The sequence below is a fragment of the Ascaphus truei genome, chromosome 4, assembly GCF_040206685.1.
Source record: "Ascaphus truei isolate aAscTru1 chromosome 4, aAscTru1.hap1, whole genome shotgun sequence".
Lineage (NCBI taxonomy): Eukaryota > Metazoa > Chordata > Amphibia > Anura > Ascaphidae > Ascaphus > Ascaphus truei.
Window position 1 is genome coordinate 109,983,390 of NC_134486.1, and position 20,915 is coordinate 110,004,304.

General features: G+C 45.0%; 1 protein-coding gene across 16 annotated transcripts in view; it reads left to right on the plus strand.

Annotated features, from left to right (window-relative positions):
- The window catches only part of LOC142493013 (sodium/calcium exchanger 1), a 498,730-nt gene that overhangs the window by 319,134 nt on the left and 158,681 nt on the right, over positions 1 to 20,915 (plus strand). The window contains exon 1 of one of the 16 annotated variants that reach the window (XM_075596395.1): positions 856 to 874. The exons of the other annotated variants lie outside the window; for them this stretch is intronic. The gene's annotated coding sequence lies outside the window, so the exon portion shown is untranslated. Of the gene's footprint in view, positions 1 to 855; positions 875 to 20,915 lie in introns of those variants that run through there. 16 annotated transcript variants of the gene reach the window in all.

The window sequence follows — 20,915 nt, forward strand, 5'->3', positions numbered from 1 at the left end:
TTCAATTATAAAGGTACTACTATTTTTGACTAGTAAATGCCACATTGCCATTGCGATTGATATATATGGGCATCGATGAATTGCAAGAATAATTTTTTTTTTATGTTAGCTAATTTGCTCCAGCGTCAAATGTAAGGAAAGTTGTGAGTCCCACATTTGGGGATAATCTCCCAAGTGCAAAGAAAAAGTAGAACGGCAATGATTAGAGACGCAATCTTCAAGGCAGCAGAACACGTGCTTATTATTATTTAATGAGTGGGAAGCAGGGGGTCTCCGGAGCCGAATCACGTTCATTTCCGAGATACTTACCCCCGTAGGGGGCGTCGGTAGCAGCTCCGAAGGTTTAAATGTCCTGGTCACGCGGGCCAATAAGAAGCCGCAAGGGAGGACGTCCTATTGGCCGGCGTGACGCGGGAGCTTTAAAGTCCCATTTCAATAGCCGGCACCCCCTACGGAGGTAAATATCTCAGAAACATGGGGTCCCTCGAGATGAAATTAACACGAGGTCCAGAGACCCCCCGCTTCAAACCTATAATGCTTAAAAAAATAATAATACATAAATAAATAAAGTAGGATTGCTGCTTTAATACACCCCATCAATGTTAAAACTTCCTAAGTAGCAAACTAGTAGAAGCCCTTTTCCGATTACAGTTGGTTTTTTTTCCTCCATGAGGTTTGACTCCAGGATCTGTGTAGGGTAACTGCAAAACGTTGCCTAATCGGATTTGCCGCATAATCAGAGCATTGAAGGCACAGCCTTTTTTTTTTTTTTTTTTAATTATTATTCTGGGAACTCAGCCAAGTAATAATTACAAGTCTTACTGCTCGCTCCAGCAATCAGCGGTGGGAGACGGAGTTTGAAAGCACACTACAGGTAGTAATTTTATTTCCTCTGTTCCCTCTTTTCTTTATCATCTGAGCTATTTACTGTCCGCGATAGTAGCATTACATTGGTAACTGCACTTTACTTAATGTGCAACAGTAGCTCATCTACACTAAAAATTCAGGGTATGAACATGGTAAACTAGATTATGCGAAGGCCCTCATGCAGTCCAGGCATGACAAATTGTTTTGAAACATTATCAATGCATGTGCACACCTGTCATTTTTTGCTTTCCTGAAATATTCTAGAATCCCTGGTGTAGGGAGACCTTAGTTTCAAAAATACATGTCAGTGACCTGCAGTATAATGTGCACTGATCTGTGATTTAATTCCTGGATTATTTTTTTTTTTGTAAGCTTTTAATCACTTATGGGTCAGAGCATAAAGTAGCTAATTGCTGAGGCCTCATTAGCAATACTACTTTCCAAGGTTTTTTTTTCTTCTTCTTTTTCTTCCTATTTTTATATGCCAAGCATGTGACAATGTATCATTCTACATTCTTGCCTAAGATGGCAATCTTTTGGTGCTCCTGTTATAAATCTGTCAAAATCCTGGTTGTGTGCCTAACACATACAGGCATACCCCGCTTTAATATACGCAATGGGACCGGAGCATGTATGTAAAGCGAAAATGTACTTAAAGTGAAGCACTCCCTTTCCCCACTTATCGATGCATGCACTGTCCTGCAATCGTTATATACGTGCAGAACTGATGTAAATAATGCATGTGTAACAGGCTCTATAGTCTCCCCGCTTGCGCACAGCTTCGGTACAGGTAGGGAGCCGGTATTGCTGCCCAGGACTTGCTGACAGGCGCATGCGTGAGCTGCCGTTTGCCTATTGAGCGATATGTACTTACTCGCGAGTGTACTTAAAGTGAGTGTCCTTAAACCGGGGTATGCCTGTACTTGAAAACGAGAGGTAAACTCTTAATGTATTACTTCCTGGTAAAACATTATATAAATAAATAAATAATGTCCGCTTCAGTCAGTGTAACTCAGCAGCTATAATGTATCCTTACTGTATATTAAGGTAACATTATCTATTGTTACAGTTTGCAGCTCAAACTGCTGGGAACATTTGCAACAAATTATGACAAACAAGAAAGTGTTGCAAAGATCTTGCACTGCTGGGGATGTGGGTTAAAACCTGCTATAGAAATCAAAGGATGCTTTAAAACTTATTTAAAATGGCATTAAGAATTGAATAAAAACAAAAAGAAAAACTGTAATTATTGTCTAATACTAAAGAACTGATTAAAAAAAAATATAAAAAATAACCCATACGATTTCAAGTTTCGCTGGTTATAGATGATTGTTAAGATAGTCCCTAGTTTTGGGCAGGATTCCTGCTTTAGGCCGTGCGTGCGACGCCAAAACAAATCCAGGTTTTCCACTAAGCGCACACGAATGAGGCGACCAAGACGCAAATTTAGAGCAAATCTGAGAAATAGTTTTCCACGAGTGACGGCCGCATCACGTGTGCGGTTCAGCCAGTGAGGGCGCACCGCTCATGTGATGTCATGTTGTTTTGCTGTAATATTGTTGCCTCCCTCTGCTTGTGTACAACTTGCATTAAACTGGTTAATTCCCCGCCTGTGTTGCCTCCCTCTGCTTGTGTACAACATGCATTAAACTGGTTAATTCCCCGCCTGTGTTGCCTCCCTCTGCATGTGTACAACTTGCATTAAACTGGTTAATTCCCCGCCTGTGTTGCCTACAAATGAAGATGTACAACTTGCATTAAACTGGTTAATTCCCCGCCTGTGTTGCCTACAAATGAAGATGTACCGTTTCTTTTGATGTAGTCACGAGGAAAGTCAGCGATGCAATCGCCCATAGTAATGTTTTAAGAGAAAACGCTCCTGGTGCTACCAAGAAAGAGAATTTATAGCGGCATTGACAATTTAGCTAATTAAATTAGGAACCAGTCAACTGGTGCTAGTCTCCGCTATCGTTACAGCACATTTCTGCAGCACGAAACGCGCTCATTTGATTTTTGCCTTTATGATTTTTCTAACGAGATTAGCTTGGCTCAGAGCGCAACGTACATCTTTCAACAGAAACACGTAGTATTATTGTGCACTAGTCTACAAAGAAAATATATTGAGAATAATCACTGGGTGCCGTGTGAATGATTAGGTGCTATTCTCTCACAGGCAGACCTATTCTGCAGCCAAAGAAGAATACTAAGGCTTAGTCCCCAGTCTTCACTGAGGCACGCGCGCCCGGCGGGGGGGCGGCGCGTGCACAGCGCTACACCGCGATCTGCGGTCTGAGGGGAGAGGGAAGGTTTGCGATGGGAGGGGGCGTGGCTGTGGGTTTGCAGGGGCGTGGCCATGACGTCCCGCGGCTGGTTCGCCGTTATTGGCTGAACCGCCGGCGGGGGCGTGGCCACGCCTCCGTCGCAGATGTTAATTTCAGATTCTCCTGCCTGCCTGCCTGAAAACCTGTCGCGCCCCGCTGGGGAAAGGTGCGTGACAAGGTAGGGACTGGGACCGGCCTGACTGGGGGGGCGGGGCTTGATAGCACAGCGCACGCCTCGGTGTGCGCTGTAGAAGTGACTATGGCCGCCCCCTAAGGCTATGGCCCCAGATTTTACTGCTGCACACACGCCTAACGACGCATGTATAGATAAAAGCTGCGATCGGCGGTCTGTAGGGGAGCTATGGGATGCGCGGGGGGCGGGGCCATGACGGGGCATATATGCCCTTCCATTGGCTGCCCGATGACCACGTGACTGCGTCACGGCATGGGAAGACAAAGTTCTTGTCTTCCCTGTCAGCAGACGCGTCATTGCGCTTTGCGCGCCCACACACACAGTCACTAGGGCCTGCCTCATAAAGGGCTGTGCTGTGATGTGTGGCGCGCACGCCGCAGCCCGCGCCGCAGCGGCCACTGGGGACCGGGCCTAAGGTTCTCTCTGCAAACTAAACAGTAAAAGGAAAAATAAGGGTCATTAAACCATTTTCCAAATTTACGTTGGTATACAAACCGTGTTACTGTATCGCAAAAGAGAATTGGTAAAGGTTGTAAAAACACTTCAAGCATTTGGTTACTATGGAGATATTAAATGTTTTTAAAAAATAATGTTAAACTTGTCTGATTTAAAAAAAAAATTGCCCTTATCTATTTTTAACAGAGGGATGGTGCAGAAACAGGCGCTAAAACAATACTAGTGATCACTACTAATAAAGTGAAATATTAAACAATAAATTATTGGTGACTTTAGTGACTTAAATAGTGCCAGATAAATTGATTAATAAAGGTTGCAACTCCCTGCTCGGACCCTCTGGAAGGGACTGTCTTCACTGGTCCCAGAAGGTCGATATGTATTCTCGCAACCCAGGGGGAGCATGTAGGAGAAAAGCAACAACAAAGAAACAATCTAAGTGCAGACAATTCAGTTGAATGTGAATTATTGTGGTGAATAACTTGGCTCTTATGTGCAGCCTACTCACAAGATAGTAGTACTGTATGGGCAACAACAGGTAACTTAGATCTGTTAAATCTTCTGTATATAGGCAAAGATGCACTCCCACTCAGAAGTCAAATCGGTTATAGCATGAAAGGATAAAGAAAAATATCCATGGTGCAGATCAATGGTACAAAATAAATGCTTTATAATGCTCCATTGCGTCACGTCACTTCCGGTATGGCTTGTGATAGGCAGCAGCTCGGCACCAATCCTCTCTCTTCCTGGGCGGTTCTACTCAACCTAACAAGCCAACTTTCCTATTGGTGAAACGCGTTGAGTAGAACCGCCCAGGAAGAGAGAGGATTGGTGCCGAGCTGCTGCCTATCACAAGCCATACCGGAAGTGACGTGACGCATTGGAGACCGTGACGGAGCGGAGTCCCATACGCATGCCGGAAGTGACGCGACGCATTGGAGACGGAGCGGAGCTCCAAACGCTGCAGCGCGAGGCAGACGGCCCGGTGCGGACAGGTCACACAACGTAGGCGGCGGGGTGAGCTTCGGCACGATCCTAACTTAACCACATTCACCTTGAGTGATACATGCTGTTTTATCATTTTTACATTGTGAGTTTGCAATTTTTAGCATCATTATAAAGCATTTATTTTGTACCATTGATCTGCACCATGGATATTTTTCTTTATCCTTTCATGCTATAACCATCTGGACTTCTGAGTGGGAGTGCATCTTTGCCTATATACAGAAGATTTCACAGATCCAAGTTACCTGTTGTTGCCATACAATACTACTATCTTATCTATATTTAAGCCATTAAACATGGGCTGCCAACTTAGGTTAATCTTGGCAATGTTAAAATCAAACACCATGATAGGTACAATACTTTACGGAACATGTTTTGTTCATACTGTGACTACATTCAGTCTGTATCATCACATTTTTGATTGTTGGGTCTTTTGTCATCTGTGCATCTTCTTTAAACACACGCATGTGCGCGCGCAAATACTCTTTCTTAACATGCCTTTGTCCAATGTATTCAGCGAAGTAAACCTGTATAACAGAGAAGGGGGTTGTGTTAATAGGAAGAGAGGTATGTGACCCCTGTGATAGCTTCTGTAGGATAGTGCATCGGTATTGTGGGTTTTGGTACTGTAATCAGTGTAATATATATCGGGTCTGAGGGGAGAGGGAAGGTTTGCGACGGGAGGGGGCGTGGCTGTGGGTTTGCGGGGGCGTGGCCCTTATTGGCTGAACCGCCGGCGGGTGCGTGGCCACGCCTCCGTCGCAGATGTTAATTTCAAATTCCCCTGCCTGCCTGAAAACCTGTCGCGCACCGCTGGGGAAAGGTGCGCGACAAGGTAGGGACTGGGACCAGTCTGACTGGGGGGGCGGGTCTTGATCGCACAGCGCACGCTGAGGCGTGTGCTGTAGAAGTGACTGGGGCCGCCCCCTAAGGCTATGGCCCCAGATTTTACTGCTGCACACACGCGTGGCGACGCATGTATAGATAAAAGCCGCGATCGGCGGTCTATAGGGGAGCTATGGGATGCGCGGGGGCGGGGCCATGACGGGGCATATATGCCCTTCCATTGGCTGCCCGATGACCACATGACCGCATCGCGGCATGGGAAGACAAAGTTCTTGTCTTCCCTGTCAGCGGACGCGTCATTGCACTTTGCGCGCCCACACACACAGTCACTAGGGCCTGCCTCATAAAGGGCTGTGCTGTGATGTGTGGCGCGCACGGCGCAGCACTCGCCGCAGCACGCGCCGCAGCACGCGCCGCAGCACGCGCCGCAGCACGCGCCGCAGCAGCCACTGGGGACCGGGCCTAAGGTTCTCTCTGCAAACTAAACAGTAAAAGGAAAAATAAGGGTCATTAAACCATTTTCCAAATTTACGTTGGTATACAAACCGTGTTACTGTATCGCAAAAGAGAATTGGTAAAGGTTGTAAAAACACTTCAAGCATTTGGTTACTATGGAGATATTAAATGTTTTTAAAAAATAATGTTAAACTTGTCTGATTTAAAAAAAAAAATTCCCTTATCTATATTTAACAGAGGGATGGTGCAGAAACAGGCGCTAAAACAATACTAGTGATCACTACTAATAAAGTGAAATATTAAACAATTATTGGTGACTTTAGTGACTCAAATAGTGCCAGATAAATTGATTAATAAAGGTTGCAACTCCCTGCTCGGACCCTCTGGAAGGGACTGTCTTCACTCGTCCCAGAAGGTCGATATGTATTCTCGCAACCCAGGGGGAGCATGTAGGAGAAAAGCAACAACAAAGAAACAATCTAAGTGCAGACAATTCAGTAGAATGTGAATTAATGTGGTGAATAACTTGGCTCTTATGTGCAGCCTACAACCTAACCTAACAAGCCAACTTTCCTATTGGTGAAACGCGTTGAGTAGAACCGCCCAGGAAGAGAGAGGATTGGTGCCGAGCTGCTGCCTATCACAAGCCATACCGGAAGTGACGTGACGCATTGGAGACCGTGACGGAGCGGAGTCCCATACGCATGCCGGAAGTGACGCGACACATTGGAGACGGAGTGGAGCTCCAAACGCTGCAGCGCGAGGCAGACGGCCCGGTGCGGACAGGTCACACAACGTAGGCGGCGGGGTGAGCTTCGGCACGATCCTAACTTAACCACATTCACCTTGAGAGATACATGCTGTTTTATCATTTTTACATTGTGAGTTTGCAATTTTTAGCATTATAAAGCATTTATTTTGTACCATTGATCTGCACCATGGATATTTTTCTTTATCCTTTCATGCTATAACCGTCTGGACTTCTGAGTGGGAGTGCATCTTTGCCTATATACAGAAGATTTCACAGATCCAAGTTACCTGTTGTTGCCCATACAATACTACTATCTTATCTATATTTAAGCCATTAAACATGGGCTGCCAACTTAGGTTAATCTTGGCAATGTTAAAATCAAACACCATGGGCCTCATGCAGAGAGCATCGTTATTTCGAAATTCGCCATTTTTTGTACAATTTCGCGCAGAAACCGGCAGAAAATGGCGAGTTACGAAAAACGCGCCATTTTGTTTTTTCTATTGCCTCGCGGCTGGCGAGAACCTCCATCTCGCCATTTTTAAAACTCTCCGAATGCAGAGAGGTGCGAACGGCATGTAGCGGCTGTTCGCGCCAAGAAAATGGCGCGATTCTCGCATTTTTGCCGCGCCAGGAAAAGATGGCAAGATGGCGCTCGCCGCCTATAGTAAAGGGGAAAAAAAGGCGCGAATTTGTTTTTACACGTTTCTGAAGCGCGCATCTCGCCAATTTAAACTCGCCACACGCATCCATGTTAAACATAGCAGAATTCGCACTTTTCTGCATATGGAGAATAAAACTCTCCAAAAAAGCTACTTTTTATGAAATTCGCCAATTTTAAAATTCTATGCTCTCTGCATGAGGCCCCATGATAGGTACAATACTTTACGGAACATGTTTTGTTCATACTGTGACTACATTCAGTCTGTATCATCACATTTTTGATTGTTGGGTCTTTTGTCATCTGTGCATCTTCTTTAAACACACGCATGTGCGCGCGCAAATACTCTTTCTTAACATGCCTTTGTCCAATGTATTCAGCGAAGTAAACCTGTATAACAGAGAAGGGAGTTGTGTTAATAGGAAGAGAGGTATGTGACCCCTGTGATAGCTTCTGTAGGATAGTGCATCGGTATTGTGGGTTTTGGTACTGTAATCAGTGTAATATATATCGGGACATGTTGAAGATGGGGCTACTCAAAAGAGTTGAGGGTTCTTTTTTTCTCTGGATGGGTTTCCTGATTTAATTAGAACTCGCCTGTCATATAGTACAAGTCCCTAATCAATAACAGTGTGAATAATAGGCTACTTTAATCAAGCAGCAGTATAGGCTTTCATTTCTAATGGGCAATAAATGCAAAGCATGTGAATAAGCTATTACTTGGCAAGTAAAGGAAAACACTCAGTCATGTTAAAGTGATTAGTGAAAGGGAGTATCGCACCACACTTTCCATACACCCGTTATTAGTGCAAAATATTTACTGTACTCTCAAAGCCGAGATCCTGTAAACTTTGCAGACAGTGATAGGGTTTTTTCCTTAGCAATAACTGGCTGATATATATGTATTTAATTACGTGGAAGCTTTGCCTGGAAAAAGGATACATCCAAGAGAGTGAAGTAATGAGGAAATACTTTAGGTTTCCCCAAAGGATGGAATTTGACTTCATCTCGGTGTGTTACTATAATTCAGCTGGGCTCAATGTTTGCTTTATTCTCTTTTTTGGGGGTGTTTAAAGCATAGATGCATAATAATGTGCTGATTTGTTTTCCAATAAGGAATTCATATTGGCCCACATTTACTAAGCCGTGTTCAGCCTTTAGACCCCTCTCAACGCTGGGAGACCCCCTCCAGCGCTGGGAGACACATTTCAGCTTTGGGAGACCCCTCTCAGCTCTGGGAGACCCCTTCCAGCTTTGGAAGACCCCCTACCGTGCTGGGAGACCCCCTACCGTGCTGGGAGACCCCCTCAACCGCTGGGAGACCCCCTCCAGCGCTGGGAGACCTCTTCCAGCTTTGGGAGACCTCTCTCAGCTCTGGGAGACACCTTCCAGCTCTGGGAGACCTCTTCCAGCTTGTTAACTTAAGCGAACTGTAAGGTGTCTTCCAGGTGGTCTGTGGCAGAATACTGCTTAGCAAATATGGCCCTTTATCTTATCTCTGCATCTTATCTCATTGTTGGTGCAAATGTGACCCATGTTTACCATTTGAAAAATAGTGATATGCATGTGTCTCTCTACTAATACTTTTTAGCCCCATCGCTGCAATGGGAGCCTGCAGTACATCGATTTACAATGAGCTGCAGGTCATTCTCACAGGAAAAGGTTTAAAGACATATGATACTGTAGAGCAAGTTGCGATACCATGATATCCAAACGCACAGGTACTGCAACGTGTATGCAAAGAATAAGCTGCCTGTAGATAATATAACATTTTTAATTAAGTTAGCATATATTTTATTTTCATTTATGAAACAAATAGTTTATTTAACTTCGTTTCCATAAAAAGCAATACTTTATCTGCGGACCTTTCCACTGACACAGGGTAATGAAATCAAACATAGAACAGCATTTATCAACATTTTCCACCTGTTTACCACTATCATAAAAATGCAGCTTTTCTATATGGGTGCTTCATCACGGATGTTTATGCGAGCAGAAAATTGGAGTAAAAATGCTGATACCAACAATCGAGAAAATATATTAGCCTGAGGGCTGAAAATATGGAGGATCTGATGGGGCTTTTATGGTAATGGAGGCAGTGGTTTTGATTCACCTATTTATCAAAATTCACTCCATTCTCTGTTAGCCAACCATGTTGCATGCATGGTATCACGTACCAGCCTGTGGAACGCACAGCAGCGCTGTCTAAAAGTACTTTGCAATATGCTACAATGTGAAATACAAACGTATGAGTCGTTTTGTACTTACAGTGACTTTATGACTGAAAAGGCTGTTATTTTGCACCTTTCAACCCTTTTGGAAAATTACTGACAAATTGCGGATTGTAATAAATTGTCATTTGTATCTACACCCCTCTACCCCCTAATGAAAGCGGTAGATAAGATATAGTTTACAATACTTACTATTATGTGAACTTTTGCTGAATATCAGCATAAATTGACTCAAACTTCAGTAGAGCCTCGCTGATAAAAATCAGCACTTACTAATTAAATAGCTTTTTGTAGGTTCAAAAACCTCACATTTTTCTGATTTTGGTCGATAGAAGTCGACATCTCTGGCCCTGAATTTCAACCTTATATTCAATACATGCTGCCTTGAACTACTGTATGCAAATACTGTATATGTCAAGAATGGTGAATACGGTGTTACAGTATATGGCTGAGATTTGTCACTGTATTGACATTCAAATACATGAATGTAAATGGGAACGGGGATTATATCCATAAATGTGAGCGTGAATCAATGAAATATATTGCTTGGTTGTGTTACAGCCAATGAGATAATTGCTGAAGTGGTTGTCACTGCTGCACATCCTTCCCCAGAGAATCGTTCTCTTCTCAGGAATCGGCTGCAGTGTTCTGAATATATTTTGCTGCCAAAGAGAGATAGTGATTAGTGAATGCTTAGCGAGTCCCTCTGGATATTATCCCAGCTCTCATTTTCCTCCTCAGTCTTGCAAATCCTTAAAGGGAAATTTGCATCATGATGTACAGTAAATAACCTTTACTTTAATTTTAATTATACCCTCAAACATATCTCAAGAAAACGTATTTTTTGTTTTTTGTTTTTTGTTAGCAAATTTGTTGGGGTTATTTGCTAAGTTAGATGAAATCTCATTAAAACCAGGAGGTCAGCAACACATTACGAGCCTGACGACTTGTTTAAAAATAGTATTTGACATTTGCCCTGGTTGTGATAATGCTTGATTTAATATTCAGACTTATACTTAGTGACTAAGAACAAGGCACACTACTTTTTTAACAAGCAAAAAAAAAACTATTTACCCTGATTTAAAGCAGCACAACAAATTGCAGTTTATTTTTATTTTAGTGGGTGCCGGTATCTCTGCAGGGAGCAGCTCCAACAGGGCTTGTTGGGGCTAACATAATGGCGGCTTTAAATGTCCCACGTCTTGCGTGCCAATAGGAAGCCGTGGCATCATCCCTTGTGGCTTCCTATTGGCCCACATGACATGGGGCATTTAAACATTACGAAGATACCGGCACCCCCTATGGAGGTAAATATCTTTGTTAGCAGGGGGTCCCCGGAGCTGAAATGAACGCAGTTAAGCTCCGGAGACCCCCGGCTTCAACCCTATAACTAAAAATGTAACTACAATGTGTTGTACTTCTTTATATGAATTGTTCCTAATTCTTTAACCATAAAAGGGCCTCCAGATGTGAATAAAACACCACCCCATTTTGAGCATTTGCATATACAGATGTTGCCACGGTTACCTTCCTCGCGACCGTGTACGAAACACCCGCTGCATATATCTGGCTACATTTGTATTGTTATTAGTACCATGGACCATCTCCTACATCTTTCACAATTTTAATAGCTCCCTGAAAACTCACTTAATTAAATATTATAAATAAAATATTGTATGTTTCCCCCCCCCCCCCCATGTGCCCTATTTTCTCCATGTGCCAGGGGCGTAGCTATAGCCCGGGCAAACCTAGGGGGCCCATGCTCTTGGGGGCCCGCTCTCCTACCGCTGTTGGAGGCCCATCTGTCTCTCTTCAGATAGAGACGGGCTTGGGCGGGTAGGAGGAGAGCGGAGGGTGCCGGCTGCGGAGTGCGGAGCTGATCACAGAACAGCTGTAGCCGGGAGGAGGGAGGAGAACATGGCTGGTTAACTACTGCCGGCCAGCAGGTGGCACTGCAGAGCACTTCATAGCCGCTCCTCTCTGCATCTCCCGGTTCCGTGTGTCTATTGGTAAGTTTGTGTGTCTGTGTTGGTAAGTGTGTGTGCGGGTATGTGTGTCTGTGTTGGTGAATGAGTGTTTTTAAGTGTGTATTTGTAATGCCTTTGTGTGTTTCATGCATTATGTGCATATACTGTATATGTTGTATGTTTAGTGGGGTTTTTATATGTTGAATATAAATGTATTTATACATGGTGTGTGTTTGTGTTACACTAATGTTGCATGTCTGGTATGTGTGTATATGGTGTAGTGTTTGGGTGTATATATGGGAGGGGACGGAGGAGAGAGGAGAGAGAGCATGGGGGAGGGAGGAGAGAGAGCATGGGGGAGGGAGGAGAGAGCATGGGGGAGGGAGTAGAGAGAGGATGGGGGAGGGAGGAGAGAGAGGATGGGGGAAGGAAGAGAGTGAGAGGGGATGGGGGGAAGAGAGAGAGGATGGGGTGGGAGGAGAGAGAGGATGCGGGAGGGAGGAGAGAGAGGATGTGGGAAGGGAGGAGAGAGGATGGGGAAGGGAGGAGAGAGAGAGGATGGTGGAAGGCAGGAGAGAGACAGGGTGGGGGAAGGAAGGAGAGTGGATGGGGGGAAGGGAGGAGAGTGCATGGGGGGAAGGGAGGAGAGTAGATGGGGGAAGTGAGGAGAGAGGATGGGGAGGGAGAGAGGATGGGGTGAGAAGGAAGAGACAGGAGGGGGGAGAGGGAAGATGATGAGGAGGAGGGGAGAGAGGGGGATGAGGAGGAGGGGGAGAGATGATGATGAGATAGAGCAGGGGTGCGCAAACTTTTCCGTTCACACCCCCCTGTCTCCGCTCCCCCTTGCCTGCACCCGCCCCCCGCCCTTACCTGCACTCGGGCTCTGCACGTCATTTGACATCACGATATCATGTGACCCCGCAGCGTCATTTGACGCCACATTGTCATGGCGACGCTTCGCCGAAGAGCCGGCTGAGAGCAGATAAGGGAAGTTGCAGAAGTCTCACGCCTCCCCCAGCATTTAATTTAAATATCTGGGGGAAGAGCACTGGGCCTCTGCAACCGCTGACCCCCCCCCCCTAGAAAATCCCATGCCCCCCAGTTTGCTCACCCCTGAGATAGAGGATCAGGAAGAGGATGGGGGAGGGAGAAAAAATTGCAGTCAATATTAATATTAATGGGGCCCTGAAATGCCATGTGCCCTACACTGTATGTGAATCTGCCTCCTCTGTGCTGGAGAGAAGTTCAGCTCCACTCCAATGAATTCCTCTAGAATCTTCTCTGGGCCACAGGAAAGGGCTTCGCAAGATATTGATTAGTGGTCTTTGTATCACTTGAAAATCAAACAGTAATCATTTAACGTGTGTTTGCAGGAGAAGGATAGCGTGGGCTACTTCTAACAGCTGGAAACAAATGCAAAATGAAGGCACTCTGCTGATTGCATGGCTTTCCTTTTTGTTGCAGTCATTGGGAGTTTCCATGTGCTAGGGCCTTAATTGGCACTGTCACAGTGTTATGAATAAGCCCCAAAACATGCAGAATCTGAGATTCTCCCAGCGAAGCAATTACATTATGGGTAGTTATGTGGCTGATACTATACACCTCATACATCGACCGTGGCCCCTTGCAGACGCACTTACCAGAACACCTTCCTACTGTCTCTGTACGTTCTTCCTACTGTACTTACCACATAGATTGTAAGCTCTCCGGGGCAGGAACTCCTTCTCCTAATGTTACTTGTATGTATGAATTATGTGTTATTTTTTATTATTATGTCACGTGTATTACTGCTGTGAAGCGCTATGCACATTTATGGTGCTACACAAATAAAGGTATACATACATACATACATTAATAAACTTGTTAAAATAGAAGTTTTCTTTTTGAAATATTTGTTTTAATATTTAAAGCTGAAGACAGAGTTAAGCACATCCTGCTTAGTCATATACAGGCATCTAACCCCTTTTTGAAATGGTCACTATCACGGCTGCTTTATTTCTCTTTTTATACAGGAACTCTGGTGAGAGTTAACATTTCTCCGAAGGTAAAAATAATCCTCCTTCGTTGCTTGAGACTCTTTCAACGCCCCTGTTAGCAGTTCCCATAGCTCACAGGGCCATAGGACATGCAGCTCACATGAACCATTTGGACAGCTCTGTCTATTTCTAGTTTCAGACTTTAAGCCAGAGATTTCTTTCTTGCTTGTTTACATGTAATGGCTAATGCTACTGAAAACACGATATAAGAACTCTTTGCTATACAAATCAGGGCTTTTATTATTTTTAGACACAGAAGTCTAGATGTTTTATCTGTGCTAATAAGGATATTAAGAATATTATTGATATTATTTATACAAACTAATATGGCCACGTTGTTATAATGTTAATACCCTATAAACAAGCGCTTTGTTAAATGTTAACCTGTGTGCTTCAAAATGAGCCTGAAACACTCAGAGAAGTTGTTAAATGGCTTGACAACCCTTTGTGTCTGGTTAATCTGTGTGGTGTGTGTGTGTGTGTGTGTGTGTGTGTGTGTGTGTGTGTGTGTGTGTGTGTGTGTGTGTGTGTGTGTGTGTGTGTGTGTGTGTGTGTACATTTGCTTGCATATATATTGAAGGGTCAATAAAAGACAGATAAACATTGACACTGACAAGTTATGGGTTAGGAATGTATGTATGTATGTATGCATGTATGTCTTTATTTATATAGCGCCATTAGTGTACATAGCACTTCACAGCAGTAATATATGTGACCATCATATAAATTACAAATAATCTAAATAACACATAAGTGAATAAGTGCTTCAGGCATAAAAGAAACATGTGTAGCCAGATCTCCTTTTGCCCACTGACCCCCCTCTTTCCTCCGCATACAGCCACCGCACACGAGGGAGTGAGGAGGCCGGTGCGCGAGTAGCGCGTTACTGTGGAGTGCTGGCCGGTTGCCGGGGACGCGATCGGGCCGTTGCTAGGGCCGTGGTCGCGTCTCTAAGGTCCCGGCGGCTGGGTAAGCGGAGCGCCGCCATTGCAGGTGTGTTGCGCATGCGCAAGGGTACCGGAGCGCCGGGAAGACCACAGATAGATCGCGCATACGCAGAAGATAGACTAGAGACAGGACAGATTCGCACGAGAGTAGGGATAGTGATAGGAAGGTCGAGGCGGCCATTAGAGGTTAGTGCAGGCGCAGGGAAGGTGCGCACGCGGCCCCAATGTAAGTACAGCCTCCACGGGACTACAATTCCCATGAGGCTTGTGGCCAATGAGGGCCAAGAGTCTGAGAGGCAAGTGGATACATTTCACGGGCTTGCAGCACGTTGGGCAGTTAGAGACCGGAGCAGCCCAGGGAAGGAGGTAGGGTACAGGAGTCGGGGACTCCCTGTACTAGGCCAGCACCCCCAGGGCCCGAGATAGCTCAGCTCCCCAGTAAGGTGAGTGTTGCCAGGGGCAGCCCTCAGGTTAGGGACCCTGCCACTTACATTAGTGGGAGTTGGGAAAGGAAGGTTACAGAGAGTTGGAGTCAGGGAGCTGTGAGGGAAGGAAGGGTGCGGGGAGCGAGTGCAGCTCCTGCCCCATATAGGTACCTACACCCCAGGTAGGCCCCAACTCCCCACTAGTTTAGTGGGTAAGTGCTTAGGGAGGCCCAAGATAGGGACGCTGCCCTTAGTATAGAGTGCTGCCTTGTCAGAGTCACGGCTGTTAGTGCTGTGAGGTCTGACAGGCAGGCACCTTGTTGCGCAGCATGTTGGCTGCAGCATCCAGTGAGCTACAGCTTGCTGCTGTAGGCACTGGGATTCGTTAAGTATTATTGAGCATAGTCAGGCTGGGAAGAGCTAAGGGAGTGGGGCAGGTTATTAACCCCTGTTAGGCCCTAGGAGTTTTCCCCAAAGCCACTTTAGGTTGCGGTACCACAGGGACAGGCCCTAGGTTAGGGTTCCTGTCACGTTAGTGCCAAGGGTTAGTTAGGGACTCAGCGGACGGTGCTGTCCCTGTGAAGCGGTTGGACCCACGTTGGGGTCCACAGAGACGATTCCAGAATAGGATCGCCCCTGGCGGTCCGCGCGTGCGCCAGGAGTTCGGTTGGAGGATTAGACGGACTCATCACACGTCTGACCCTTTTTGAAGAGTTGCTGACCCGAGCACCGGAGTGCTCGGCAGGTATCACACATTCTTAAGTGCACCACCGGGCCCTTAACGTAATTAGTGACTGCGCAGTCACCCACGTTCCCTCTGCAAGAGTGCGGGACATTGGGTGGGGTTCTTCGGACACTGGGTGGGATCACCTAGTGTTGGGGAGCGTCCTGCGAGACGTCGCAGTAAGTGTCTCTTCGTGAGAGGGACACAGGTCATTATGAATGTGATGAGTTGTTATGCATGTTAGTAAAGCCATTAGTTATTATACCCCACTGTGTATGTGATTATTAGTGATTGTCCTGCGAGGAACCACTCCCCCTCTGGCGGGAGCCATCGCAGGTGGAGGCGCTGCATCGTGTAAGTGATCACCCCTAGTATTGTGTTATGCCCCAGGTTCCCCGTGGCGGAAGCTCAGCCCTCCTGTGAGCCAACAGGTAATGCACCACACTTAGTAACCTTGTATGTTCCTGCCCCCACACAGTATGATCTGCGATTGGGTGGGGGAAAACCCGTTACACATGTAAGAAAAGGAGTCCCTGCTCCGAAGAGTTTACAATCTAATTGGTTGTTAGGAAGAACATACAGAGACAGTAGGAGGAAGAAGTAGTAGTCACTACTCTGTCCCGACCTTCTCCCCTCCTCTTATTATTACATGGATGGGAAGCAACATCTGAACCACGATAACTTCAGCTGCGGGGACCTCTTGATTCCTGAAAACATACTGGGAAGGCTACATACTGGGAAGGGTAGTGCCGGTACTTCCTTGTATTCAAAGTGTCAGTCCAAGCCGGCCATTTATTTAGCTATTTTTTTAACCACAGGATTGAAGCAGGGTGTCCTTGGAGTTGTACCCCATTCATTTTAGCTGCTTCCGGACATACTTACCTTCTTAGGAGGTGCCGGTAGCCGCACTGCTTGGCCAGCAGGCATCATTTAATGGCCGCTTTTCAAAGCTCAGTTGTCCTGCGGGCCAATAGGAAGCCGTGACATCATCAGTGCAGCTTCCTATTGGCCCGCGTGACATGGGAGCTTTGCGGCACCCCCTTTCGAGGTAAGTATCTCTGGAAGCAGGGGGTCCCCAGACGTGAAATTAATGGGGTTCAGATGTGGAGACCCCCTGATTCAACCCAGCGGCTAAAAAAAATGGGCCAAAAAAATCAATGGCTCGGATTGCTCCTTTAAATCTCCCGTGTGATGCGGGCCAATAGGGAGCTTCAACGAATGTGTTGCTGCTTCCTATTGGGAGCTTTAAATCACCATTGTGTTTCCCCTGAAGGGTGACAGTACCAGTGCTGACCTTTAGCGGGAAGTATCTCCGGAACCATGGGGTAAAAATAGCGCAGTTACATACCGGGGACCCCTGCTTCCCATCTTTGTAAAGAAAAAAAAGGGGGGGGGGGGAAGGCAATGCATGCAGACTTATTTTGAGGGGAAAAATAGACTTTTATTCAGCCACACTTTCAGCAACATAAAGTATAGGCTTTTCCTAGCCAAAGTTCAGGTTTCCCAACGGATGAAAGTGCATATATGTCTATAGACATCTACATAGTCACCGGGGGTCCCTAGGCATCTGGGACATGCACAAGTGGTCTGCATGCTCTGGTGGCCCTAGGAAGCAATGACATGCACATGTGGTCTGTATGCAGACCAGGGAGAGAGAGAGAGAGAAACAGTTTCCTTTCTTGCCTTTTAAACTCTTGCTAGAGTTAGATGGACTTGTTAGTAGTCCTGCCTTCCTCCAGGCAGGGATTAACCACAGCCTGGCCAACAGCCAACAGCTCCAGCTGCTGTAAATAGGGTCGGAACACAGTTGTGCTAAGTCTGTCTCTCCATGTGAATGATGGATAAAGTGCCTGGTCTGTATAAATCTGATAATCATAATTATGGGTATTGTAGAAGTTATTCAAGAAGTACACATTTGCAGTGTTTTACACAGTCTATACAATCCTTGTGTGCACAGTGTAATAGTTTGCACATTGGAAACTTACACCTGAGGCCCCACTCATACTGAGTTCTCTCTTTTCCACCTCAATATTCTGTAGCAGAGCTGTGTTTAGCAAAGAAAAAACATTTAGCATTAGACCAGGGGTGCGCAAACTTTCCCCCCTGCGTCCCCCTGCCTGCTCTCCTCCCGGGCTTGCGCCTCCCCAATTTTTATCTTAATGCCACAATACAAACAGAATTTGTCTATGATTTCCATACTGTTCTGTATGTCCACCCCCTATTCCAGAGGGAGAGTAATGGGAAATAGAAGTTGATGCATTATTACTGCACTTCTTCTCACCATATTACACACAGGCCTGCATGTTCCAGCTCCTTGTCTATGTTCTGTTGTGCGCTTGATACTATTTTTTTGTTTGTTTGTTTTATTTTAATTCACATTATTGGGCACTTCTGTTTACCTGCTCTATAACTCATACTTAGCACGTATAGTGCTTCTTACATTGTAACCCTTTGGGCACCGCATACTGTGCTGCAGTATTTTTGTTTCCTCGTCTCTCTGCAGCTTAAGAATACATGAGACAGTATAATATTGGTAGTGTAGGACCTACTAAAATGGGTTTGCCGGGATGTGGTCGCAGGCTTAAAATATGTTGGCCCAATTTATTGAACTAAATGACCCATATTTCCGAAGTATGAATATAGATAAAATACATGGTAATGTACTAAATGATTTGTCATATTGGATGTAGCGTATTGGGGCGTTTTGTCGCGTGATGCTTTATATACAACAGAACCAACTGTTAGTTTGACATCCCTTCCATTTGCTTACCTATACTAAATTTAGCCAGTGTCTGTTTACAGTGGAGCTTGGCCAAAGCATATAAAGAAGGAACCCCCAAGAGTGTTTTGTGTGCAATCTTTCCCAGGGAACTAGGTGTAGTGTATCAGGTTTCAGGGCAAGACGTTTTATTCTGAGACACATTATATACATTTAACCACTTCATTGTGCATTAGGAAGGCTAGGACATTTGCTCCACAATGATTAATTTCGCACGATATTAATTAGTGTGACTAACTTAAGCTTGTACTTTTGTTATGACGACGGGGTAGGTTTTCAAACTCATAAATCATTTTTTCACTCGAATTCGCTCTACCCTGGGGTAAATAAATATTTTTTCATTCAAAATGACTTTACTCTGGGGAGATGCATACGAGCTCTCACAGCTTGCGGAGCTGACATTTAACTGCTTATATTATTTTTGGGGGCGGGTCAAAAACATGAATATATATATATGAATATGTCAGGAATGTTCTTTTCTGTTCCTGTTATTTTTAAGCTTGAAAATCCTTCACAGTAATTTTTTTACACTGGCTGCTGAAGTTTTGAACCTGTGAATTCTTAATGTAGAAATTAAATTGGTGAATGCCTTCTGATTTGCATAATTCTGATGCAAGCTAAATGAATGTTTAGATATGCGCACAGGAAATCCAAAGAAATGAAAAAACAAATTGCAGCGTATTGGGTCATTTACTGCTGGTCTTTCCGGCGTTGAAGGAATTTAGGGCCATAGTTATTAGGTGAGGCTAAGCCATATGGTACCTTGTGGCTCACTTACTTAAACAGGCCATACGGTCTTAAGGCTTAGCCCTGTTTAGGAACTCCAAATCGTTTAAAAACAGACTAAACCTGTGTTTTGTGTACTCCGTGTATAATTGTGGTTCTTGACCTTGGACCCACCAGTGCTAGTCCTGCTGACTGATCTTTTGTGAGTCTTACTGATCTGGAGTTACAATCATTTATTACATCAGATTGCTGTGTACTATAGAAGGGGCTTTGCAATGGAAACAAGCAAATAAGGCAAAAAAAAATAATCAAATGTTATCGCTAGCAAAGGAGCACAAATACTGGCTTTGAAAAACATTCAATGTAGAAGCGCATTATTCCGGCACACTTGGGAATACCAGGAACATCTATAGTACCATAAAAAATATATAGGTTTCTTCTAGAGTAAAGAAACACGTTGGGGGATAGCTGTCATGTGTGGAAAACTGAGAATTTCTCTTCTTTAGGGCCAATGCACTAAGCATAGCAAATGGAATTTTTGGTGTGAAATTGACATATGAAAATCACAAATTATATTGCGCTTGTGTGCACCTACGTGCTCTATACTATATTTTTCTCTATGTATGCCTTGAGCATGGAATATATTGGTGTTTGGCGCTGATGTAAATGGTAGTGTTTGTGCTAAATAAATTGGATGTGTGGGGAAAAAGAAATACAGTATGTGGGACCTGGTCAAAATCGTCCCCTAAGTTCCCGGCTTGAATCCGGAAAAATCTGTTTATTAAGCGTACTGCACCGACACACTTTATTCGAGCAAATACCCGGTATGTACCTGGCAGATACCTGGAATGCGCCGCTCCTCACCTCTGACAAGCCCCGTTGCATTTGCCTTCCCAGCCTGGGTTCATGCCTGGCTGACGGGCGGCTGATCTGTTAAATGATAATGATTAGGATTAAATAGGCTGCAATGCTTCGCGTGTCTACCAGATGGCATAAATTCATGAATTGTAATGCAGTATATATATATGTAGTGTGCAGTATTGCAGCCAACGGGAATAAAATGCTTCAATCCCTGCCGGAAAATAACTCAATGCACTCGGGCAGAAAACAGTCACAAACCTCAATACACCCGGGTATACCCGAATTCGTGGGACTAGCCAAGCTCGAATAAAGTGTGTCGCCAGTGTATCCACCAAAACTGTATTTGATGCCGATCGGACATGTAATTATATACTGTAGGTTGACGTTATGTATTATTTTCATAGCATGGCTAGTATAAACAATATGACACTAAACATTGATATTTAGTCAAATAAATTGTATCCATTAGGTCAGGGGTGCGCAATCTTTTTCCCCTGCGCCCCCTGCTGGCTGTTCCCCCCCCCCCCTTACCGTGGATTCGTCGTTCCAACTCCACATTGCTATGGAAACGCGACGTCACGTGACCCCCAACGTCATTTGACGCATCGCCAAAAGCCGCCTGAGCCAAGGTAAGTGAAGTTACAGAGGCCTTCGCCGCTTCCCCAG